Below are 12,979 nucleotides of genomic sequence, written 5' to 3'. Positions count from 1 at the left end.
TGCAGCACTAATTACTGCTGGCAGGCATCCAACAGCTAGGAGGGAAGTCAGTCTGGGGAGAAAGTTAACACCGATAAAAGTGGAGCAGAGCAAACCACTGGAAAATGGACCCAGCGCTCTGATGGAACTGTGCCTAAATTACCCTGGAGTTTTTAGTTATTCTTTAAGCCAACTTGAGTTTGATTTTTCTGTCGCCTTTAATTGAAAGCATTCTAAGATTCAAGAACAAATTCTAATAAGATTATTGTCAAAACAGAGGGAAGCCATGCCATAAAAAAGGAAGTTTAGAGGAACTTGGGAAGAGAAAATCTTAAGGGTTGTATAAATTGTTTAGTTCAGTCCCATGGAAGACGGAGTGGATTGTTGTTACTGTTTGAGAATTCAAAACTAGGGCTGTTGCTACAAAGTTCTGGGAAGATGAATTTTGATTCAACATAATTCACTGAGAAATACTCTTTTGAGAATATTTCTAATTTTTAGAGGCATTCCATTGTAGAAAGAGCTGTTTGCCAATTACTGGAAGTGCTAAAACAAAGAATAATGAACCATCTGTAAGTTCTATTCAGCCCCAAGATTGCATGGTATTTTGCCATCCTTATTTATTTAAATGTAGGTAAGGTAGTTACTTGTTTAAAAGAGCTTGATTTCTGTCTTGGCTTCTCCATCTAACCTGAGAGATGTTTTCCTCATCTGAAGAGCGAATGGGTTGGAATACATGGTTTCTAATACTGTTTCTATAGCTCTAAATTGTTTTGCTACCCAAAAGAAATTGCTGGTGGTATGGAAGCAAGGCTCTTGGCCTGCTGTTTCTCCAGATAATAGTAAAAATCTAAAACAAGATAATAGTAAAAATCTAAAAATGAAAAATTAGAATAGCAGCTTCAAATTAATCACATTCCTTCTCAAAGTTAGAATGAGGGATTGCCTTGGGAAATGCTACTCAGATCTAATTCCTGAAGATATTATGTGCATATTTCAGAAATGGAAGGTTCTATTGAGTGAATTATCAAAAATTCAATCACTTAACAATAATTTATTGAGCAGTTATATTCCCCAGCTTGTGCTAGACACTATGATAAAGAAAATCTTACCTGTCTGGCTTTGTCTAAGGTAGAAAGTATATCATAAGTTTTCAGTATAGAACATTCTCTGTTATACAGAGGCCACATAACACCTTCCTTATCTTTTGCTTTTAGTACTAAATTCAGGATATTGCCAAGGTTCTCTGTATAGAAAAGAAGAGAAAGTGAGAAGAAATAAAAGCATCATTCTAAGTGCTTATTAGATTGTTTTGAGCGTCCCAGAAAGATCTCTTAAATAGAGGCTATAAACCTATTTCATACTATACATGCATGTAATATTTTACTGAAATAAATAAAAGATAAATATCTTTTAGAAAATATAAATAGGCAAAAAGAGGGTTCATAAACCTTCTGAGTGTCTAGCTAATAAATTCCTATTGTATGTTCATTACTGTGCAAGTGCTGTGGAGTCTGTGTAAAATGCAGTTCCTGCCTCCTTGGAGGTAATACTGGAAAAACCAAGATAAAATGAATGAGCTTTTGAATACTTTTGTGCACATGTGTTGATCTATGTGGAACATGCCATGAGTGCTGCAGGAGCATAGAGGGGAGAAGAAAAAAAACGCAGACTGGGAAGTTAATATGGAGAGAGTAGGTCTTAGCCTTGAAGGATAGGCTGAAACTTAAAAGGCAGCAGAGTTGAAAACTGCTGCTTAGGTGAGGGAAAAATACTTGAAAATGTTCAGAAGCAACAGATTTGTATATAGCCATGAGGATACTGACTGTATTAGGCAAAAGAGTTTGTGGGAAACACGGATAGGTATTCTGAGATGTCTTAAAAATTAAGCAAAGACATTTACATTGCACAGAGTTTTAAGCAGGGAGATCTAGATTGTTTTTGAGCAGAGACTAACATAAGCAATGTTTAGGGAAATGTATATTGGCAGTAACTATAGCATGAATTGGAGGATAAAGAGGCTTGCTAGGAAGTGATTAAAGAAATCCCTGTGTGAGTGATGATGTCAAGACATGGGTAGTTCCATGTAACAAACCAGCATATGTACTCCCTCAACCTAAAATAAAAGTTGAAATTATTTTAAAAAGAGCAATTGCAACAAAAAGAAAAATTGACATATGGGACTTAATTAAACTAAAGTGTTTCTACACAGCAAAAGAAACTATCATCAACAGAGTGAACAGGCAACCTACAGAATAGGAGAAAATATTCACAAACTATGAATCCAACAAATGTCTAATAACTACCATCTATAAGAAGCTTAATGCAACAAACAAAAACTAATACCCCCTTTAAAAGGTAGGCAAAGAACATGAACAGACAGTTCTCAAAAGAAGACATACAAGCAGTCAATAAACATTTTAAAAAATGCTCAGCATCACTAATTATCAGAGAATTGCAAATCAAAATCATGATGATTTTGATTCATCTCACACCAGTCAGAATCACCATTATTGAAAGGCCAAAAAATGACAGATGTTGGTAAAGCTACAAAGAAAAGGGAATGCATATATACTGTTGATGGAAAAATAAATTAGTTCAGGCACTGTGGAAAGAAGTTTGAAGATTTCTCAAGAACTTAAAATAGAACTACCATTTGACCCAGCAATCCCATTACTGGGTATATATCCAAAGGAAAATAAATCATTCTACCATTAAAACACATGTATTTGTATGTTCATTGCAGCACTATTCACAATAGCAAAGACATGGAATCAACCAAGTTGCCTATCAATTGTGGATTGGATAAAGAAAATGTGGCATGTATACACCATGGAATACTAGACAGCCACAAAAAAGAATGAAACCATGTTCTTTGCAGCAATGTGGATGCAGTTGGAGGCCATTATCCTAACCAAATTAATGCAGGAACAGAACATCAAATACAACATGTGTGGATGCAGTTGGAGGCCATTATCCTAACCAAATTAATGCAAGAACAGAACATCAAATACAACATGTTCTCACTTATAAGTGGAAACTAAACATGGAGTACCTATCAATAGAAAGATAGGAAAAATAGACACTGGGGACTATTCCACTGACAGGACTAGACAGGTCATCAAGACACAAAGTCAACAAAGAAACAATGGACTTACACTATACCCTCCAGCAAATGGACTTAACAGATATTTACAGAACATTCTACCCAAAAGCTGCAGAATATACATTCTTTTCATCAGCACATGGAACATTCTCCAAGATAGACCATATAATAGGCCACAAAACAAGTCCCAATACATTTTAGAAAACCAAAATTATATCAAATATTCTCTCAGACCACAGTGAAAGTCAACTTTAAAAGGAACCCACAAAACTATGCAAATACATGGAAAGCAAATAACCTGCTCCTGAATGATCAGTGGTCAACAATGAAATCCAGATGGAAATTAGAAAATTCTTTGAACTGAACAATAATAGCGATACAACTTATCAAAATCTCTGGGATACAGCAAAAGTGGTGTAAGAGGTAAGTTCATAGCGTTGAATGCCTACATCACGAAGTCTGAAAGAGCACAAAAAGACAATCTAACATCACAACTCAAGGAACTAGAGAAACAAGAACAAACCAATCTCAAACCCGGCAAAGAAAAGAAACAACAAAGATCTGACCAGAACTAAATGAAATGGAAACAAAAACAATACAAAAGATAAATGAAACGAAAAGCTGCTTCTTTGAAAAGATTAAAAAAATTGATAGACCATTAGTGAGATTAACCAAGAAAAGAAGAGAGAGGATCCAAATAAGCTCAATTAGAAATGAAGTGAGAGATATTACAACCAATACTGCAGAAATACAAAAGACCATTCAAGGCTACTATGAACAACTTTATGCACACAAACTAGAAAATCTAGAGGAGATGGATAAATTCCTGGAAATATACAATCCTCCTAGATTAAACCAGGAAGAAATAGAAACTTTGAACAAACCAATAAAAAGCAGTCAGATGGAAATGGTAATTAAAAAACTGCCAAAAAAAAAAAAAATCTAGGATCAGATGGATTCACAGCTGAATTCTATCAGATGTTTAAAGAAGAATTGGTACCAATCCTACTGACACTATTCGAAAAGACAGAGAAAGAGGGAATACTCCTTAAATCATTCTATGAATTTAGTATCACTCTAATACCAAAACCAGGGAAGCACGTAACAAAAATAAAACCACAGGCCAATATCCCTGATGAATATGAATATAGATGCAAAAATCCTCAACAAAATACTAGCTAAATGAATCCCACAGCATATCAAAAAGATAGTCCATCATGATCAAGTGGATTTCACACCAGGGATCCAGGGATGTTTTAACATATGCAAGTCAATAAATGTGATACATCACATAAACAGAATTAAAAATAAAAATGACATGATCATCTCAATAGACGTAGAAAAAGCATTTGACAAAATCCACATCCCTTTATGATTCAAACCCTCAGCAAAATTGGCACAGAAGGTACATACTTTAAGGTAATAAAAGCCATCTATGAAAAACCCACCGTCAAGATCATACTAGATGGGGAAAAGTTGAAAGCATTCCCTCTGAGAACTGGAACACTGGAAAGGATGCCCACTTTCACCACTTCTATTCAACATAATACTGGAAATCCTAGGTAGAGCAATCAGACAAAAGAAAGAAAGAAAGGGGATCCAAGTCAGTAACGAGGAAGCCAAACTGTCACTGTTTGCCGATGATATGATTGTATACCTAGAAAACCCTAAAGACTCATCCAAAAAGCTCCTGTAACTGATAAATGAATTCAGTGAAGTTTCAGGATACAAAATTCATGTACACAAATCAGTAGCAATGCTATACACCAATAGTGACCACGCTGAGAATCAAATCAAGAACTCAACCCCTTTTACAATAGCTGTAAAAAATAAAAATAAAATACTTATGAATATACCCTACCAAGGAGGTGATAGGCCTCTGCAAGAAAAACTACAAAACACTGTTGAAAGAAATCATAGGTGACACAAACAATGAAAACACATAGTGGATGGGTGGAATCAATATTGTGAAAATGACCATGTTGCCAAAAGCAATCTACAAAATCAATGCAATTCCCATCAAAATACCATCATCATTCTTCACAGAACTAGAGAAAACTATCCTAAAATTCATGTGGAACCAAAAAGGAGCCTACATAGCCAAAACAAGACTAAGCAAAAAGAAGAAATCTGGAGGCATCATGTTACCTGATTTCAAACTGTATACTATAAGGCCATAGTCACCGAAACAACATGGTACTGGTATAAAAATAGGCACAAAGACCAATGGAACAGAACAGAGAACCCAGAAATAAACCCAAATACTTATAGCCAACTGATCTTTGAGAAAGCAAACAAAAACATAAAGTGAGGAAAGGATACCCTATTCAACAAATGGTGCTGGGATAATTGGCAAGTCACATGAAGAAGAATAAAACTGGATCCTCATCTTCCACCTTATGTAAAAATCAACTCAAGATAGATCAAAGAGTTAAATCCAAGATCTGAAAGCATAAAAATTCTAGAAGATAACATCAGAAAAACCCTTCTAGACATTGGCTTAGGCAAATACTTCTTTACCAAGTACCCAAAAGCAAATGCAACAACAAAGATAAATAGATAGGACTTAATTAAACTAAAAGGCTGCTGCACAGTAAAAGAAATAATCAGCACAGTAAACAGACAACTAACCCACAGACTGGGAGAAAATCTTAGCAAACTATGCATCTGACAAAGGACTAATGTCCAGAATCTACAAGGAGTTCAAACAAATCAGCAAGAAAAATAAAATCCCATCAAAAAGTGGGCTAAGGACATGAATAAACAATTCTCAAAAGAAGATATGCAAATGACCAACAAACATATGAAAAAATGCTCAATGTCACTAATTATCGGGGAAATACAAATCAAAACCACAATGTGATACCACTTAATTCCTGCAAGAATGGTGATAAAAAAAAATAGATGTTGGTGTGGATGGGGTGGAAAGGGAACACGATTACACTGCTGGTGAGAATGTAAACTAGTACAACTACTGTGGAAAACAGAGTGGTGATTCTTAAAGAACTAATAGTAGGTCTACCATTTGATCTCACAATCCCACTCCTAGGTATCTACCCAGAGGAAAATAAGTCATTATATGAAAAAGACACTTGCACACACATGTTTACAGCAGCACAATTCGCAATTGCAAAAATAAGGAACCAACCCACATGCCCATCCATTAATGAGTGGATAAAGAAAATGTGTACATATTTACCATGGAATACTGCTTAGCCATAAAAAGGAACAAAACAATGGCATTTGTGGCAACCTGGGTGGAACTGCGGACTATTATTCTAAGTGAACTAACTCTTCACTTTTGAGTGAGAGCATGTGATGTTTGGTTTTTGGAATAAAATACCAAACATCATATGTTCTCATAAGTGGGAGCTAAGCTATGAGGATGCAAAGGTATAAGAATGATACAATGGACTTTAGAGGCTTGGGGGGAATGGTGAGAGGGGTGTGAGGGATAAAAGACTGCACACTGAGTATGGTGTGCACTAAATCACCACTAAAGAACTTATTCATGTAACCAAACACCACCCATACACAAAAACCTATTGAAATAAAAAATAAAAACCAAAAATAAACAGAAAAAAAGAATTGGACAGGAAATTGAAATAAATTATTTTATATTGTTTAAATCAAGCTATCTAGAAGGTAAGCAGATAAAAGTTTGCTTAAGTTGCTCTTACATTTAAATGTTTTTTCATCTTTTTGTGTTGGTGACATGCAAAACAGTTCAAGCTTTTCTCTACTGGTTTGTGTTGTCACAAACACTGGACACCAGAGTATAGTTTGTTCTCTCTATATTATATGCTGTATGTTATGAATGTGTTTTTGGATTATGTATAAGATTAATAATTTAAGCTCTCAATATGCTGAGAAATGCTGAATTCATCATGAGAACCCAATAAGAACGTGATGATGCTACATCTATTACTTATTTCCACAATTGTGTTGATAGGTGCACAATTACTTTGGGGAAAAGCAAAATAAAACTACAGGGATACATCCTGAGAGAAAAACAGTACTGAAGCTAGAAAAAAAAACCTCAAAACATTGGATATACGTTCATTTGGTTTTCTTTTGTTTACATTTTGTAATATATTGCTTGATTTCTACATAGTAAAGTTAATTATATTGTGAAATAAAAAATGATTTTGGAAATGGGCTTGGAATACCATCCCTTTTGAAGGGAAGAGATACATAGTACAAGTGCATGAATGCAGGTAGGTTGGAAGTTTGAGGGTGGAAGGATGAGGATGGTCTCTGTGATTTCTATTTGCTCAGACATATGAGGCAAAATTATCACTTATACAAGATTAAATATGTGATGTTTCAGGTTTGTAGAGAAAGAAGAGTAAGTAAAATTTAGTTATCTTGTAGTCTAGGAAAGAGAACTGATTTAGTAAAAGGTAGTTACTAGGTGATGCTGAAGTTTGCTTTTATAAATTTAAAATTATCATGACTTCGTCTTTACTTCATGTTCAGCTGCACAGAATTATGAGGTAGGTGAAGAGCTAAATTCAACCTGGATTAGAATCCTGTCAAGAAAGAAGGATTGAGAAAGAAAAGGGCAAGGAAAGAGAAGGAGTGTGCAAGGACATGATTGTAATCAGGCATGGAATGCAAGTGAGTGAGGAAGAAACGAAGCATGCAGAACAATCATAGGAGTGGAGGTGCTAGAGTCTATAAGTGGGAAGATGAAAGGTGTTATTTGAGACATTTGAGAGTGGGATTTGGGAGATGGAACAGTTATTGGCAATGACAAGATCAAGAGGACATCCAGGAGAGTGCATGAATGGGGAATGGCATCAAGGAACTATGAGGCCTAAGTGTTGCATTTTCTTCCCATCTATTGAAGTCACCAAGGTCGATCACAGGACTAGTAACAGAGGAAAAAAACAATGATCTCAGAATTATATGGTTTGGCTGTGTCCCCACCCAAATCTCATCTTGAATTTCCACGTCTTGTGGGAGGGACCTGGTGGGAGGTAACTGTATCATGGGGGCAGGTCTTTCCCGAGCTGTTCTCGTGACAGTGAATAAGTCTTATAAGATCGGATGGTTTTTAAAAAGGGGAATTTCTCCTGCACAAGCTCTGTTCTCTTGTCTGCCACCATGTGAGATGTGCCTTTCACCTTCCACCATGATTGTGAGGACTCCCCAGTCATGTGGAACTCCAATAAACCTCTGTGTGTGTGTGTGTGTGTGTGTGTGTAAATTGCCCAGTCTTAGGTATGTCTTTATCAGCAGGATGAAAACAGACTAATATGGTAAGTTGATACCAGTAAAGTGGGGTGCTGCTGAAAAGATGCCCCAAAAGGGGGAGGCAACTTTGGATCTGGGTAACAGGCAGAGTTTGGAACAGTTTGGAGGGCTCAGAAGAAGATAGGAAAATGTGGGAAAGTGTGGAACTCCTTAGAAACTTGTTTACTGGCTTTGACCAAAATGCTGATAATGATATGGACAATGAAATCAAGGCTGAGGTGGTCTCAGATGGAAATGAGGGACTTGTTGGGAACTGGAGCAAAGATGACTCTTGTTATGTTTTAGCAAAGAGGCTGGCGGCATTTTGCCCCTGCCCTAGAGATGTGTCGACCTTTCAACTTGAGAGAGATGATTTAGGGTATTTGGCAGAAGAAATTTCTAAGCAGCAAAGCATTTAAGAGGTCACTTGGGTGCTGTTAAAGGCTTCAGTTTTATAAGGGAAGCAGAGCATAAATGTTTGGAAAATTTGCAGCCTGACAATGCGATATAAAAGAAAATCCCATTTTCTGAGGAGAAGCTGGCTGCAGAAATTTGCATAAGTAATGAGGAACTGAATGTTAATCCCAAAGACAGTGGGGAAAATGTCTCCAGGGCATGTCAGAGGTCTTCAAGGTAGCCCCTTCCATCACAGGCCTAGAGGCCTAGGAGGCAAAAAGTGGTTTCATGGGCTGGGCCCATGGTGCCTGTGCTGTGTGCAGCCTAAGGTCTTGGTGCCCTGTGTCCCAGGCACTCCAGCCATGCCTGAAAGGAGCCAACACAGAGCTCAGGCTGTGGCTTCAGAGGGTCCATGCCTCAAGCCTTTGCAGCTTCTATGTGGTGTTGAGCCTGCCAGTGCATGGAAGTCAAGAATTGGAGTTTGGGAACCTCCACCTAGATTTCAGAGGATGTACGGAAATGCCTGGATGTCCAGGCAGAAGTTTGCTACAGGGGCAGGGCTCTCAGGGAGAACCTCTGCTAGGACAGTGTGAAAGGGAAATGTGGGGTTGGAGCCCCTACACACAGTCCCTACTGAAGTACTGCCTAGTAGAGCTGTGAGAAGAGGGCCATCGTCCTCCAGACCCCAGAATGGTATATCCACTGACAGTTGCATTGTGTGCCTGGAAAAGCTGCAGACACTCAATGCCAGCCCATGAAAGCAGCCAAGAGGGAGGCTGTACCCTAACAAACCACAGGTGTGGAGCTGCCCAAGACCATGGGAACTCATCTCTTGCATCAGTGTAAACTGGATGTGAGACATGGAGTCAAAGGAGATCATTTTGGAACTCTGAAAGATTTAACTGTCCTGCCGGATTTCAGACTTTCATGGGGCCTGTAGCCTCTTTGTTTTGGCCAATTTCTCCTATTTGGAATGGCTGTATTTACTCAATGCCTATACTCCCATTGTATCTAGGAAGTAACTAACTTGCTTTTAATTTTACAGGCTCATAGGTGGAAGGGACTTGCCTTGTCTCAGATGATACTTTGGACTGTGGACTTTTGAGTTAATGCAGACATGAGTTAAGACTTTGGGGACTGTTGGGAAGGCATGATTGGTTTTTGAAATGTGAGGTCATGAGATTTGGGAGGGGCCAGGGGTGGAATGATATGGTTTGGCTGTGTCCCCACCCAGATCTCATCTTGAATTCCCACGTGTTTTGGGAGGGACCTGGTGGGAGGTAACTGAATCATAGGGGCAGGTCTTTCCTGTGTTGTTCTCATGGTAGTGAGTAAGTATTACAAGATCTGATGGTTTTTAAAAAGGGGAGTTTCCCTGCACAAGCTCTCTTCTCTTGTCTGCCACCATGTGAGATGTGCCTTTCACCTTCTGCCATGATTGTGAGGCCTTCCCAGCCACGTGGAACTATAAGTCCATTAGGTTTAATCTCTTTCTTTTGTCTTGGGTATGTCTTTATCAGCAGCGTGAGAACAGACTAATACACAGAACTAAGATCATCACTGCATCACAGGCCAGCAAGTGATGGGAGGCAATATGACAGAGTCTTTAAGAAGATGAACGCTGGAGCCATACTTCCAGGGTACAAATCCCCACTCTAATACCTCCTAGCTGTTTGACTGTGAATATTTCACCCAATATCCCAGTACCTCAAGTGCATCAGTAGAATAAGGATAGGAACATATGTAACTCAGAGTGTTTTGTGAATATTAAGTCAGATCGATGCCTGGAACAGGTTAATCATTTTGAGCCCTGACATGCTCGAATTTTCAGATTAAGAGTGAACAACAGGTATGTACATGTGAATATTCCAAAATCCGAAAAAATCTAAAATAGGAAACACTTCTGGTCCCTAGAACGAGATAAGGGATATTCAACCTATGTAAATGTTAGTTGCTGTCAACTGGTAGTGTCGTCAGACGGGAGTATTTTCGGTGTGTGTATGTGTGTGCGTGAGTATGTATTTATCAGGGAGCATATAGAAATTAGCAAGGAAGAGCAAGAACCAGAAAGACATAAAGTATGATTGAGAAAAGAGCCATCACTTGAGAAGGCTTCAGGGGCAGCTGCGACCGTGGGGAGGGCCAAGTTTCAGTGAGAGCCCAAAGGTAACAAGAATGACCGGAAAAAAGACAAAGATATAACAGTTAGCTGCAAGCAGACTATGAGTTTCAGAAGCCACAAAACAAGAATTTAGAGTGGTGGGGAGGAGAGGAAGAACTGGGTCAGATTTAAGGGCATATATAGAACTGTGTAGAGATAAGTGTCCTCATCCTGATGGATAACTGGCAGGGCAGTGCTGGTCCTGCCGAGTCAGGTAAACTAAAGAGATTAGGTATGAGGACCTTGGTCCGGGTTATCTTTCCTCCTGAGACCAAGTGTCATGTAGTTTTTCAGAAGATGGACTGTGGAGCTTGCAAAAATGAACAAAGTTCTTCTGTGGCCTGTGTAAAGTCTAGAGGAGTCACTACCTAGCAGGGAGGCCAGACCACTTCTAAGTAAAAGAGGGGAAGTTTATTTATTATTATTATTAGTGCTGAAACTGAATCCTAACAGCTAATTCTGGTCCCCAAGACTAGGTCAAAACCTCATTATAAGTTTTCAAAGCACCTAATTTCTTCTTCAAAGCACATATCATAATAGTGATCACATAATAAATTGTATATTCATTTAATGACTATTTCCCCTCACCTCTTTTATTCACTGATAGAGCATCAGAACTTTGCATGTAGTAGTCACTATAGCTAATGCATATCTATGTATCTGTATCTCTATTTACATATATAACTATATCATCTGTCTTTTAGTGGGTGTTATATTAGGGGTTAAGTTGCCAAATAGATTTATTGGCAGTGATCATATCTAATTTCAAAGGTTTGCTCTCTAAGCCTGGTGCCTCCATGTTACTTATCCAGGGTTAATGAAGGCTGTGTTTGGAGGAGCAGCCCAGGGAAGAATGGAATTCAGCTCTACAGTTATCTTGCAGGCTTTACTTGCAGCATCTTTATAGACTTTCCTCAGGAGAAAAACAATGGAGAATTGGCTTGAGGAATGAATCAGTCCGAATTATTGAAACTTGAGTAGCAGAGTAGGCTTAAGCTAGTATGAATAAGAGTTTGCTTGGGATGTCCTTTTCACAGTTGAATTCAATAGACAAAGATTCTTTTTACATTATCTGGAATTGCTCAGTGGTTATTTCATTTTTTGTTCCTCAACTAGATCATACCTCTCTAGTGACAGGAGGGAGTGTCACTTGGGCTGCAGGCAGCCGAGCCTTGTTTGGCCAAAGCCAAGTAGTTTCTTTTTATACTATGTGAGCTATGTTTGGGAAAATCAGACTGGCATTATGTAATAATACATAAAAAAGGCCATCTTGTGGTCAGGGTGCTGTGGTTAATGGGTGAGAAAACAAGGTTGCAGACCACTTGCCACCCTGTTAATAGGGCCTCCTGGAATTAATGAGGCCGTGTTGTCAGGGCATAGGGGCATAAATGCGACACCAGTTCATTTGTTGCTGCATTCCCCATAGTACATAACTGTCTACAGCAGCTATGGTGTACACGTTAATAATTATTTTACTCAGTGACTGGAAATAGTCTATTTTTTTTTTCACTGTCATACTCTCAGATAGCTGCCGTAGCATTGCTTTTTTGCACATGTAGTAGCACACTTGGTTGAAACTGATTTTTGGAGTTGGGAAAGCTATCAGGGGACTGCTGAAATGAGGCAGCTTGTGGTATTTTCCCCTCCTCCTTACCCCTAGTTGAATTAATACCCAATTTAACAATTTAAACAAGTGTCTGAGAACCTAGGAGAGAATTTCAGGAAAAGTCAATAGTGCTTTGCAAATAGCTGGGGTCCAGTGAAGTTGAATCAGTGAGCTGAGCAAGAAGAGGGAAACACAGATTCAGAGCAAATACAGGAAGGTGGGGAAGAAAGATAGCGGGGGTAGGTAGGGTGGCAGCAAAAGAGTAAGGAATATCAGGATCCTTGAGACCTGCAACAACTTGCACATTTGACTTAGTGTCCTGTTCTTTTCACCCTAGCTTGGCCTGTTATTTGGCTGAAATCTGTGTCCTAAAGCAAATATTTTAGGTGGGGTTGATAGTAGGATCCCAGAAAATCTTTACGTAGAGGCTGGATTTAAATCCACTCCGCTCTCTTATTCCCACCCATTTAATATTTTCATGCTTCCTGACAAG

General features: G+C 38.5%; 1 long non-coding RNA gene across 1 annotated transcript in view; it reads right to left on the bottom strand.

Moving 5' to 3' along the window:
* LOC117980025 (uncharacterized) overlaps positions 1-6,871 on the bottom strand; it is a 28,602-nt gene extending 21,731 nt beyond the window's left edge. Inside the window, exons 1-2 of the long non-coding RNA XR_004671151.3 lie at positions 4,534-6,871; positions 1,092-1,225 (exon numbers count right to left, since the gene is read on the bottom strand). This is a non-coding gene — a long non-coding RNA (uncharacterized LOC117980025). The remainder of the gene's footprint in view (positions 1-1,091; positions 1,226-4,533) is intronic.
* Positions 6,872-12,979: the final 6,108 nt, after the last annotated feature.

This window comes from Pan paniscus, chromosome 3 (assembly GCF_029289425.2).
Source record: "Pan paniscus chromosome 3, NHGRI_mPanPan1-v2.0_pri, whole genome shotgun sequence".
In the NCBI taxonomy this organism is placed as follows: Eukaryota; Metazoa; Chordata; class Mammalia; order Primates; family Hominidae; genus Pan; species Pan paniscus.
This window is presented reverse-complemented; position numbering and strand designations above follow the sequence as displayed.